We start from the raw sequence: 12,674 nt of genomic DNA, 5'->3' as shown, positions 1-12,674 counted from the left end.
AAACCCTGGATACACATCTCCGTGCTTATGTAATAAGTCTATTTCAGTTGGAAGCCACCGATGCTGATTTTTTATTAGAAACGGTGAAACAAGACTTAGTCAGTAATCTATATAGTCGGTAATAGTATTCCAGAGTTTCCCTTCCTTTAAAATGGTTGCAGGGGGTCACCCACCCTGTCTTAAGACGCTGCCGACCTCAAAGAAATCTCATTAGTCTGGGATTCAGTGGAAAGTTAATGTCTCATGATGGTCTACATGCTGCTCCACAGGCTTTTCCACCCCGGCAGGAAACACTGACTTCTTGTAATTTGGGGGCGCATAAAAATAGAAAATCTTTAATCTTGGTTAAAATTCTGACATTGCTCAGGGGTTCACCACAGACTTGTACATGGAGCTCTTACAAATCAAGAGCATGAAGTCCAGTGTGTGGTCACACAAGTCTTAAAGTGCTAAAATGAGACCATTAACACTGTTCTTCTGTTAGCAAACCACTTAACCTGCCCTAACCTGGAATGGATTACAGCCCAAGGCTTTCTAAACCAATAAGACAAGAGGAACCCCAGGAGGAACTGTTAAACTGGTGTTAAATCACTATCTTTTAACTATTCCCAACTATTCAAAACCTCTTTAATGTAGCGACCACAGGTTATAGGAATAGATTGCATAGAAGGAGATTTCTTTCAAACACTTTCTTGGATGAAAAATCAACCATTCCTATGTTTAAATATGAAGCTAGACCCGGCCGGACATTAACTTATACTAGTTTAAAGACATGAAGCATTGGAAAACAGCTAGTCTGGCTCTGTCCAAAGGTAAGAAAATGTGAATAGTAGCACTCATACAGCTCACTAATGAAACCCATTTTATCTTGTTTGTTTAATCCCTGAATTATGTGCTTTATGCTAAGCTAGGGTAATTGTCTTCTGGCTCTAGCTTCATATTTACATGTGTGTTTGCCATTTTTGTATGGCAGACATTTTGGCATGTTACAGCAGGAAAAGCACAGATGTAAGTGATAACATTTAAGACAACTGCATTCCATTTAGGTGAGCTATTTCCAGGCTCACTAGTATTAAAATACTTAAAGCCTCTGTGCCTCTATAAACTAAAAGATCAGATTTTAAATCATTTGATCATGTGAATGCTGTCTCTGTCATTTATACTTTGCTGCCTGTGCATCTGTTCTCACACGATGTAACTTTGTGCTATGACCACCCACGAGAAGTACATAACGCTTTACACCGTTAAGTCACACACCACCAACTATTTCACTGATTTTGGTGGATCATATTTTATCGAACAAATCTTTTCTGGTTTTCCCTCTGATGTCCTCTGGGTGTCTTGCATCAACTCTCTGTGATTTACAGAGTTTCCTGACGGACAGTGAAGTAAATGGCTGCAAACTATAGCTGCTGTTAGATAATGTCAGCTCGGTTTGTTAGCCAGGCTGTCCAGACTGTGAGCTCAGAGCACCGGGGGAGTGTCGGGAAGAGGTTTTCAAGCCTATGGTGAGCAAGAATGTGTGCTAGAATTTGGAACCAGGAAAGGTAACCAGGCTCAGCAGCCTGGAAATAATGGCAGAGTCGTAGAGACGAAGAGGATGTTGATGGTGGAAGCTAAGAAGAGAAACAAAGAGAAAAGGAGAAGGAGAGTACGAAGCCATTGGACAATACAAATGGACAGCTGTCGTATTTATGACAGTGATGTTGCACTCTGAAACTGGGGGTGCTAAACCGCAAGAGCACCAGTTTGTATGTAATATCATCTTAATGGAACTAAGCCTAATTCAGCAAATTCATGTCACCTTTCCTGTTATGGCAACATGCTAATTTCAATCTGCCTTGAAATATTATGGATGATTTGGTTGTACTGTAATATTTCTGCCTCATTCAGTCCAGATGTGACACTTTGTCCATGCCCTCCTGCACCATGGTCTGCAGTCCATATATAATTTTCACACTTCAACTCACCGCGACAATGGCTGTTGCACGCTGCATCACACACTGATTATGGCCTAGTTACAAGGTAGAGAAGGGCAACACTGATTGGTTTCCCTTTCCCAGAAAACAAAAGGTCATGTAGGCTTCTTGAGATATCATCTGTTCACCTCTGTGAGATCTGTCACCAATCTCAGCTGCTCGGTGCAGTCTCCAAGGAATCTATCGCAACATCTAGCATATGACCAAACCCTGCACTTGTTAGTCTGGTATGTCTTAAAACAAAAATAAAAAGATAAAACTGACATTATCGTTACCTGCAGAGTTTTCTGCCAGTCTGAGAATTTTCTTGAAAGAGCTGAATCCTTTAATCCATCCATCTATACCAACCAGAAATATTCATTTGGAAATAAATATTAATATTTATTTTAATTATCTGTAGAATGTTAAACTGCTTCATTAAACTGAATATTTTATGCTGCATATAGATGTATTTTCTTGCCTTTCCCTTATGTCTCAGTTTTATTTGTCTGACAGTCTCGCTATTCCCTCTTCACACACACACACACACACACACACACACACACACACACACACACACACACACACACACACACACACACACACACGGTCTTTGCTTACAGTATAAGCCTGTCTGTGGGAGTTCTCCTCGGTACAGTATGCAGTCTGTGGGTTTTATCAGAGGTGTCCCACCTGGAGGGAGTCTGGGAGCAAAAACACAGCTTCAGACAGATTTAGAGCTCTTTCTGCTCCGCAGGAATGAATGAGCAGTGTTTGTGTTGCGTGGTGTTTAAATAGTGCTCTTTTTGGAGTGAGCCTCCCATTGGTAAGTGGCTCCTGGAGTGTGAGGATGCATAATGATGCTGTTGCATAAAAGTCTTGCATCTGTAAAACGTCAACACACAGAATCGACAAAAAAAAAAGAAAAAAAAGAAGAAGCAGGGTAGACAGTGATTTGTGTGTATTCTTTTAATGATATTCAATTAAAAGTTGGTGTTAGATAGTCTGTGACCCCTGACAAAGAATGTATCCTTCATAAACAACAATGTAGCGTCAGTTGTTAAAATCACTCTGCAAAATACAAGGCTTTAACTGAGTGAGGAAACAGAGAAAAGCCTCATTAAAGGGTAAAAAATAAAACACAGTTGGATTCAAGAATATATATATATTTTTTACCTGTGGGTCATTAGGATAAAGCAGCCATGTGTTCAGCAGCTGTCTGTGTTAAAGAACTGTGTGTCTTCTTAAAATATAGTTTGGGACCCAGAATAAGTCACTGGCCTGTTTCTGGGCCTGGTGCAGTATGTGACTTGGATTAAATTAAGTCCAGTTGGCTAAGATCAAAACCAAATTTAAATAAAAACTTTTTTTTTTAAATATGGTTAAGATGTTTATGGACAGGGTGTATATTACAGTTCTTTAACTGTTTGATAATATTACACGTGGTTGCAATTTATATGTGAGAAAGCTTTGTAAAACTAACATATGGCACAGATTGTAAGCCTTTGCTTCATTTTACAGTGTAATGACACATGGTTTTACTTATACTCTATTATCTTCAAATGCTTGTGACATTAAAGTGTACACATGAACATGTTGCGGTTAGGATTAACACAATGCTCTCCATGCATTATACATACATACAAGAGAGTATACTTATAAACGGTGCTGTAAAATAACCAAAGATTCCTTATGTATTATGTTTAGTTATTCCAAACACAGTGCGATTCATGAGTGATATTCACGTGTGCTTATTTTTATATTGTGACACATTTGGTATCCGAGCATCACCTGAACATCTCACATGCTAATTCCACAGTATAAAATAAATATTTTCACTCTCAAGACGTCATGCTGAATCATCCCTCCACTCGGAAAAATCATGATGCATGGCTGTCAAGAGACCTTGACTATATAATCACAGCATCACATGTTGCTCCTCACCCTCCTGTTTCTCCCTTTACTTCCTGTCACGTTCCTGTCTGGTATCCAAGAGAGGTTTTTAAATATTCCACAATATTTTTTACAGTCACTCTGGTAGTCTGTGGCATTATGTATAACTTCATCAGTTATATCCGTCAATCCATCCATCTCCTTCTACTTATCCAGGGCTGGGTTGCAGTGGCAGCAGGTTTAGCAGGACGTCCCTCTCTCTTCCTCTGTGAACAGTGTTATTATGAAGAATTGTCCATTTATGCAGCCAGTTAATGAGCTCGAATTAACTTCAATTTCACTTCGACTTGAATTACTTTACTCATAGTTATTGGCAGCAGCAGCAGTATTATCGCATGTAGAAGTAGGAGGGAGTGAAAACGTATTTATCATCCATCCATTCCTTATCAGGGTCGCGGAGGCTGGACAAGATCCCAGCTGACAGGGTACACAAACATACTTAGCCTCGTTTTTGAATAAGGAAATGCAACATTCTTTCTTATAGATCAAAAATGTTATTTATAAGCTCATATCATTCTTGATTGGGTATGAATGGTGGCAAATGTTAGCCAACTTTAGTAAGATGTTGCTGTCAAACGGTCAGCTTGTCGACTTTTGTTGGGTTCTGCACTCGTGCTATTGCTGTTGTTTGTGTACTCTCTTGGTTTAGTATTCACAGTCTGAACTGCAGGTCAAGTGGATGTGGTGGATTCGAGGAAGTCCAAAAGTCTCCAAGAGCAGTAGTAGTGTATCATTTTAATACCATGCGTGGAACTCAGTCAGGGGAGGTTTTACGCTGTATGGGCAGACATCTGAAAATGTTTTGAGGACCAACCCAATCAGCTACTTGGAATCCATTAGCAATACACTGATACATTTAAATATGGTATCTAGTTCTCTGAACACATTCATGCTACCAAAATTAAAGTCCTCAGACAGTGATTTAAACTTTTTACTCAGGAAAATCCAATCTGTGAGAAAGCCATACTGAAAGCTTCAGAAGCTTCGAATACCCCTAGAGACTAACTTAATTTGTGGCCTTTTAAGACAGACGTTAACATTCGAGCTTAAGCAATCTGACACATCTAATTTATTGCTAACGTTAAAGTCTGAGTGAAGGTAATCCAAAACACATACTGGAAAGAAGTTGCTGCAAACACGTAAAAAGACTTTGAACAATGTATTACTGAAATGTGGAGTTCGAGGGTTAGTTAGTTTTGTTGTATATGGTGTTTGACCCAAAGTTATTAAAGCCACTAAGTTCAGAGAATCTTGGGAAATGCAGGGAAACGTACCATTATACCATTATGTGATAATAACCACTTGTGGGAAGGCCACCGCATTTGCTATTTTTATTTTAATTTGTAAGTTCTCATGTGAATTCAAGTTCTCATATGGTGAGTAACTGCAAATATGATTACATCTTTAAGTTGACTAAGATTTAATTATCGACATAATTTATGGGAGTATTACGCTTTGATTCAGAGGCCGCTGTGTTTATTCCTCTTAATTAGTGGATTAGCAGGTGTTCATTTAAGGCCCTGACCACCACACAGAAGAGAAGAGCGTCAGGGGTAGGTAAATAATGACCCTTTAAAACACTGCTGTGATCTTTTATTCTCTACACTGATTACAGCAGGGGGAAAAAATAGATGAGACAGTTGTAACAAAGGAGAGCGGAGAGGCAGGACAGCAAGCAGTCGTAAGACGGAGACAGTCCTGGGACAAATTAAACACAGTGTTGAAAGGAGTAATTGTTCAGAAGTCTTGTGAACTGTTGTGTTTCCAATCTCATGTTTTATTAGATTATTATATAAAATGTCCATGTGGTCCCTTCAGTCCCTTCACTTCAGTCACTCTAAAGAGAATATATCTGACAATTTGAAGCACAGTCAGAATTTACGCTCATTATCTTTGAATAAAAAATATATATATTATTGTCTCAATAAATCATGAGCTGTTTTTGAGTGATCATAAATATGTCATCATCTCAAATTTTCATCTCAATTTTCTATTCTGGCTATTTTCTTCTCATTTGTCATTTTTGACTGCTGTCAATAACAGCAGTGACTGAAGTTCAGCCAAGATAAACTCTTGAGCAACAATGCATCACAAAATGTTCGATATCCACGATAACAGCAATGAAATGGGCTGAAAAATAAGCACGACCAACACAAAAGTTCAAGTCATGATCTCAAGGAAATCGTTTATTCTTTGGGTATCAGGTTAATTTCCACAACAATGCTAAATGGCATGTTGTTGCATTGATTTCCACCACAACTCGGTCCACCACAGCTGTCAGATGACTGTTTCTTGTTTGTTTTCCATCGCTTCTGTCTCCTCTGTGGAAGTCGGCTCTCACCACGACCAAGCAGGCGTGAAGCGAGGACATTGAGTCTGAGCGCACTACAAGTGATTTTAATCTTCTTTTTACTGTTTTAAAAAAAACTCTGAAAAATCAGTTTTCATATCTGGACCCATCCTGGCTGTTTCAGTAGACTCCTCAGTACTTGGCTCCAATCTGCCAGCAGGATGCACAGTTTTGGTTTTATTGACAAGTTTAACTTGTTCTGGGTTCGTGACTTTCTTTTTAATCGAGATGGGATCCATCCAAATAAGAGGGGTAGCCAAAGCATCTGATGCACACCTTTCCATGTGACTGACTCCTTACATCTCTCACCCTCACACCGGATTGCCCCCTCTTCCCTGATGGCACATTCATAGCTTCCTGTTTTCCATGAGAGCTCCCCCTTCAGGTCCCTCCTGCCACATGTACACACATGTACTCACAGCCAGTTTCTTCTAAGAGTCCTACATCTCCTACTCCTGCATCAAGACATTATTCCAGTCAGAATCACCAGGTCCCGTCAAAAAACAATCAGGGTGCCCAGACCAGTACTCCACAACAATAACAGTACGGCGCGGTAGGACATTTTATATCACTTCCATCATCCCCGCTTCAGAATTGGACTGACATACCCTCTCACATCACTACCTTCACTTCCCACCTTGGACCCTCGGCAGCACACTCACAACTTCACACCTCTCTGCTGCCAACCACAACAATTTAATTCAGGTCCTCTGAAATACCCCCATGTTTCATCTGCCTTTAATGCAAAACTAACTAGTTCTGGTCTTCTGAATGTCAGATCTCTTAATAACAAATCTTTTTTATGCCATGATTTTATTACCTCTAATAAGTTAGACTTTTTTATATTGACAGAGACATGGCTCTCTCAGGGAGCCCTCTCATTAAAGCGACCCGCCCAGATTACATTTTATTTTAATAATCTACAGACTTCCCAAACTCAACAATGTTTTTATAGAAGAGTTTGCAGAGCTTTTATCTCACTTTACATCTCTTTACAAGAAAATTCTCATTTTAGATGATTTTATCATTCATGTTGTTGTCTGTCTCAGTCATTAGTTCAGGATTTTATGGATACTTTAGTCTGAGTCTTTTAATCTTACTCAGGCAATACAAGAGCCAACTCATGTGAAGGGTCACACACTGGGTCTCATTCTGTACAGCGGTCTCAGTCCTTGTCCTTGTCCTTTTTAGCTTAAACCATATCCCATATGAAACCAATCACGTGCAGTCTCGATTTTATTCCCACAAAATTTCTCAGAGAGGTTTTAATCACAGTTGGACTCAGTATTTTATTGATTATTAACAGATCCTTAGAAGACGGCATTTATCCTTCTGTTCTTAGCAATTTTAGGCCAATTTTCTAAACTTCGTTTTTATCGAAGATTTTAGAGAAAGTGGTTTCCTCACAACTTTTAACTTTTATGAGTCATGATAACATTTTTTATAAATTTCAGTCAGGTTTTAAAGCTCTTCATAGCACAGAAACTGCCCTCCTCAAAGTAAGAAATTATCTCCTTTTAGCAGCTGACAGGGGTGAGAGTGCAATTTTAACTCTTTTAGACCTCAGTGCAGCTTTTGACACTATAGATCACTCTATTTTAATAACCGTCTTAAAAGCTGGGTGGGCATCTAGGACTCTGCACTTGGTTGGTTTTATTCTTATCTTTTTAGAAAGAATCTTCTTGGTCACCACAGGTAATTATTCTTCTTTGTCAGCTCACATTACCTGTGATGTGATGTCTGTCTTTTTATCTTTATTTTTTTTTTCTTTTAACTTGAATTAAATGATTATATTTCATTGTGTTTCATTTTATTATTTTTTTTGTTATGTGGTTGTTTATGTAATTTATGCATTTCTTAACATAAAAAAAAATGTTATTGCTTTTTATTGTCTTCTAAATGTTGTTGGTTCTTCTTATTTTGTTCATGCTTGTCTATCAAAGCACTTTGTAAACGCTGTTTTTAAATTTGCTATATAAATAAAGCTATTATTATAATAATAATTATTATTATTATTGAGTTACTAGATCACGTGCGACAGAACTGCGGTGAAGGAGTGTTGCGTGTCAACCAGTGAGGAGGGAGAAGAAAGGCAGGAGGACAAGACGGTGAAAGGAACAAAGAACAAGGAGGAGGAGGAGAGAAGGAGATGTGGAGACACTGTGGGAAAAGGCCAGTCAGTGCCCAGGGGAAGTGAGAAGGGGGTTATACTGTTTATTAAGACACATGTACAGGACTTTTTGTCCCTAACATAGTGTGCATGACCAGCAGATGGTGTCTAAAAAAAAATCATTAAGCGTGCTTCACTGCGAGAGCTCGCTGGGATGTGAGAGAGTAAGAAAGGTGTCAAAGTGAGATCAAGAGAGATTAAAAGAGCGAGGCTGAGCAGGGGAGCACGGGTCCAAATGTGCTAATCTGAGGCTGTGCGTGTTCTATAAACACTGTCTCTGCCTTCCTGCCAGGTTGAAGTCAGGTTACGGGATCCAATCAGTGCACGTGAGGTCACAGTCACAGCCAGGCCACTATGTACAGCCAAGCAGAGACACAGCAGGAAGAGACACCATTAACATGCATGGTAGGCTGGGATAATCATAATAACAAGGGTTCACCATAAGGCTAGAAAATGATTCTTTAGTTAGGTTAACAGATTGAGTTGGCTTGACATGCTTTTGGTCATTGCTAAGAAGATTGGTCAGTAACCTGACAAAGAGAAACCTGACAAAGAGAAAACACTGATGGTTTGAAACTGATATCACAAGTCCCTGGCCATGGTACTGCTCTAAGCCTGTAAAACACAGGTTTACCCATTCTTTTGAATGGGAGTAAAAGCCGGAATAAACTTTTCGAGAAACGCAACCTGAGATCACACTGTGATGGCCAATCCGATGATGACACCAGTTAGACTACAGTCAGCCTGAAATGTCAGTGAAACCAGGCACTACCCAGGTGGAGATCATGGACTGAACTCGGACACTCTTCCAGTTGTGTCCTCATTCGTTTCTTTCGTGTACCCAGCGTGCTAACATTTACTAATTGGCGCTAATCCAACTTTATTGTGATATTTTGCTTAAAATCTCAACCATTAACTTCATGAAGGCACTAAAGGAAAAGTCAGAGGAAAGTCAACATGCAATTGCAAATCAGTCTGGACCAAAGTTGTAAACGGACGTTGCCATCTCTAGAGGCCCTAACTATCTTCATTCATTCATGTGTAACTCATTGTCATTGGGATCTGCTTACATTTCCTCTTAAGCCAATACACCTGCAGCTAGACAGTGTACATTTTCAGAGATTGGCTAATGTCAAAGGTTGCCAAGGATGCATGAGATTAAATCTTAAATTAAGCCTTCATCTAAACCTAACTTAACCTTGTGTGCAGAAGAGGTGTCCATTTTTTGACCTCTAACCTTTAGTTAGTCTGTTCAAAATATCCAGTTGGTAATATCTGGCAGTAAATACACATTTTCTGAGAAGCTTCATTCACTGGCTCACATTGAAGCAAACTTTTGGGAACACAGAAAAGACTGAAAGGGGTAAATAAAACAAGCTAAAGCTAAGGTTTCCGATACACCGTGGGTCCAGTTTCATCTCCAAAATAAATCTTTCAACCATTAACAAACATTCTCAGTGGTTAAGTCAGGAACCACCTCCTGTCAATCTCATCCCGTTGAAACCAAACCAGAAAAACCACAGCAAGGCGCTTCTGCTGGGTTTTAGCATGTTGACGTGATGGTAAAGCTGCTGTTCTTTTGTTAACTGGGAGGAAGTTGTAGTATTCACACAGCTTCAGACATGCACGATTGAAAACATTTATCTCTCTTAAGAAAACTTCACAGGCAGCTTTTGTAATTGCCTTCATGAGGAAACCCAGAATCCGGTGTGGGGTGTGGTGCTGACGTCAAAGCCTTCCTACCACATATACTGGAGATTATACACAAGATAACGTTACATAGAGGCATATTAACAGTGTAAGGGTACTTTTTAGCCACTTTAGCAGCATGGCTCAACAGATGGCAGTGTTGGTTGATCAGCCCACTCCTTGGGTCTAGACTGAAATATCTACTATTGGATGGATTTCCATGAAATTTGGTACATATATCTTTGGTCCCCGAAGGATGAATCCAATCAACTTTGGTGATCAACTGACTGCCACCATGAGGCCAACATTTTAATTTAAACCTACATATCTAATGACATTCCCATTAGCCTAAGCTGCACTTTGTATTTAGTGCTTATTAGCAAATGTTTGCATGTTAACATAGGCTACTACACCAAGATGTTGAACATGGCAAACATTATATCAGCATGTCAGCATTGTCATTGCGTATGTTAGCCAGCTTTAACATTCAGCTCGAAGCACCACTGTGCCTAAATACAGCCTCACAGAGCTCATGTTTGATGTTTACTTTGATCTATTATTAGCTGACTGCTTATTTCCTCTGACACTGAAACAAAGCTTTTAGCATTAAGTGTTTCGTAAGACTGATATCAATAAATTCAACTTTACTCATTTAACTGAGTAACTGAAAAATCTCACACTGCCTTTCGTATATATTTGCAAGGCTAATTTGACTTCAGGAAATGTGTAAAGAAGAGAATGTACTGAAATTATTCACACGGTGCATTTAACTCGTCTTTAAAACCATTCATGGCTGTCATCTTATCATGTACACATAATGGGTAAAATCACATTTCTTTTGTTGCCTTTCTCCTTTTCATCTCTCAGCGTAATTGTCTTGAGTAACTGGGGGTCAAGCTGGCGCTATTATCTCAGTGTTCTAGTCTATAATTAAAAGGATTTTCAAAATGACCGGCATTTCTTTTTAAGCACTTGATGACTTCCTTGTACTGAATTTCTAGCATACCTGTCATACAGTACATATTATATATTATATTATTATATTATATTATATACGATTAATGATTTATTAAACCAAGTAAATCAAAATGTAATGTTCTCACACATATTTGGGTTATTAGAATTTATACAGTTGTGTCAATTGTGTACCCTTTAATCATACCCATTATTGTAATGAAGTTATTTTACATTCTGTTTGTCTTTGTTTCATTATGTTCTGCTGGTTGGGTCTAAATTCACACTTTGATTTTTTTACTTGTGTGTTTTCACTGATTGGAGCTGGCTTTTTCAGTTAAGTTTCCATATCACACATCATATCACTGTTTTCTGTTCCCATTTTGATTGATGCGTTTTTAAAATAGCAATGTATTGAGGTCTTGTGGGATCCCAGGCAGAAATTTATTGAGTTCATGTTTGCCATGCGTCCTAATTTAAAGTATCACACACTGCTGGGGGGAAGGTAGGGACACTGTTGGTCATTCTGAAGGAGACAGACACAGATTTCCTTGCGTACTCTGTCTATTTTTGTTTAAGGCAATATGCAAATTAACTTTATGAAAAGATTTGTTTGTTTGTTTTGTTTTTTGCTTTTTTACACAAGTAATAATATTTTTTGGTAGGATGAGGGTTAAAAGTCGAATCTGAAACTGGACCAAAGGGAAATCTGCTGACTCCCACTGACCCACTGTCCAGTGGTTTGTTTGGACTGTTCCCAGATCAGGTTCTAGAAACCCTTTGTAGCAGTGACCCTGAGCCAATATAGAAATTCCTTACCAGCTGAGCGAAAGGATAAAATAAAATAAACGTTTTTGATCTCATTCAGGGAAATTAAAAAGTCATAACAGCAGAGGTACAAGATCAGATGCAGTATAGATGATTGATTTTTTTTAAAAATAGAACATTATGCACATCTTGAACATCTACTGTATAGGATACAAATAAAATGAATGGCACTAAATGCTATATAGGATGCAGTGAAAAGCAGGTGGACTTAATATAAGCTAAATATAAAATGGAATAAAGAGGTCATTGCTTATGCTTCACTGCGTCAACACGTCACAGTATGTGGCAGGTACTGCAGCACACAATCATTTTATCCCGCTGTGTGCGGTCTGGTTGTTGACCAACTCCAATTAGGCAAAAATTGAGATTATCTCTAAAACAGGATTTAGCAGACTGACTGGGATTACAGGGAGGGGGGAGGTCAAAGCAGAGACCTATGTGTGTGTGTGTGTGTGTGTGTGTGCTTAGATGTGACTGTGCCTGCACAGCGTGCATTATGTGCATCTATGTTGCAAATAACCATCTTCCAAGGAAAACTGAAATTTTATTATTAAAGTGTGAAAAATATTTAAATTTTCCATTTCATTCACTGTGGGTTTTCATTATTCTGTCTAAACCACATGATGCTTTATGGAATTGCATTTTGTTTGTCATCACAGACAGAATGACTCTTTCTTGACATGTTCTGATACCAGATTGATTGTTTTGAAATTATAAATCAAATAGCAGGGAGACTGAAAACAAATAGTCATACAATATGCATTTCTTTGTG

The sequence above is a fragment of the Larimichthys crocea genome, chromosome XV (assembly GCF_000972845.2).
Source record: "Larimichthys crocea isolate SSNF chromosome XV, L_crocea_2.0, whole genome shotgun sequence".
Lineage (NCBI taxonomy): Eukaryota > Metazoa > Chordata > Actinopteri > Sciaenidae > Larimichthys > Larimichthys crocea.
This window is presented reverse-complemented; position numbering follows the sequence as displayed.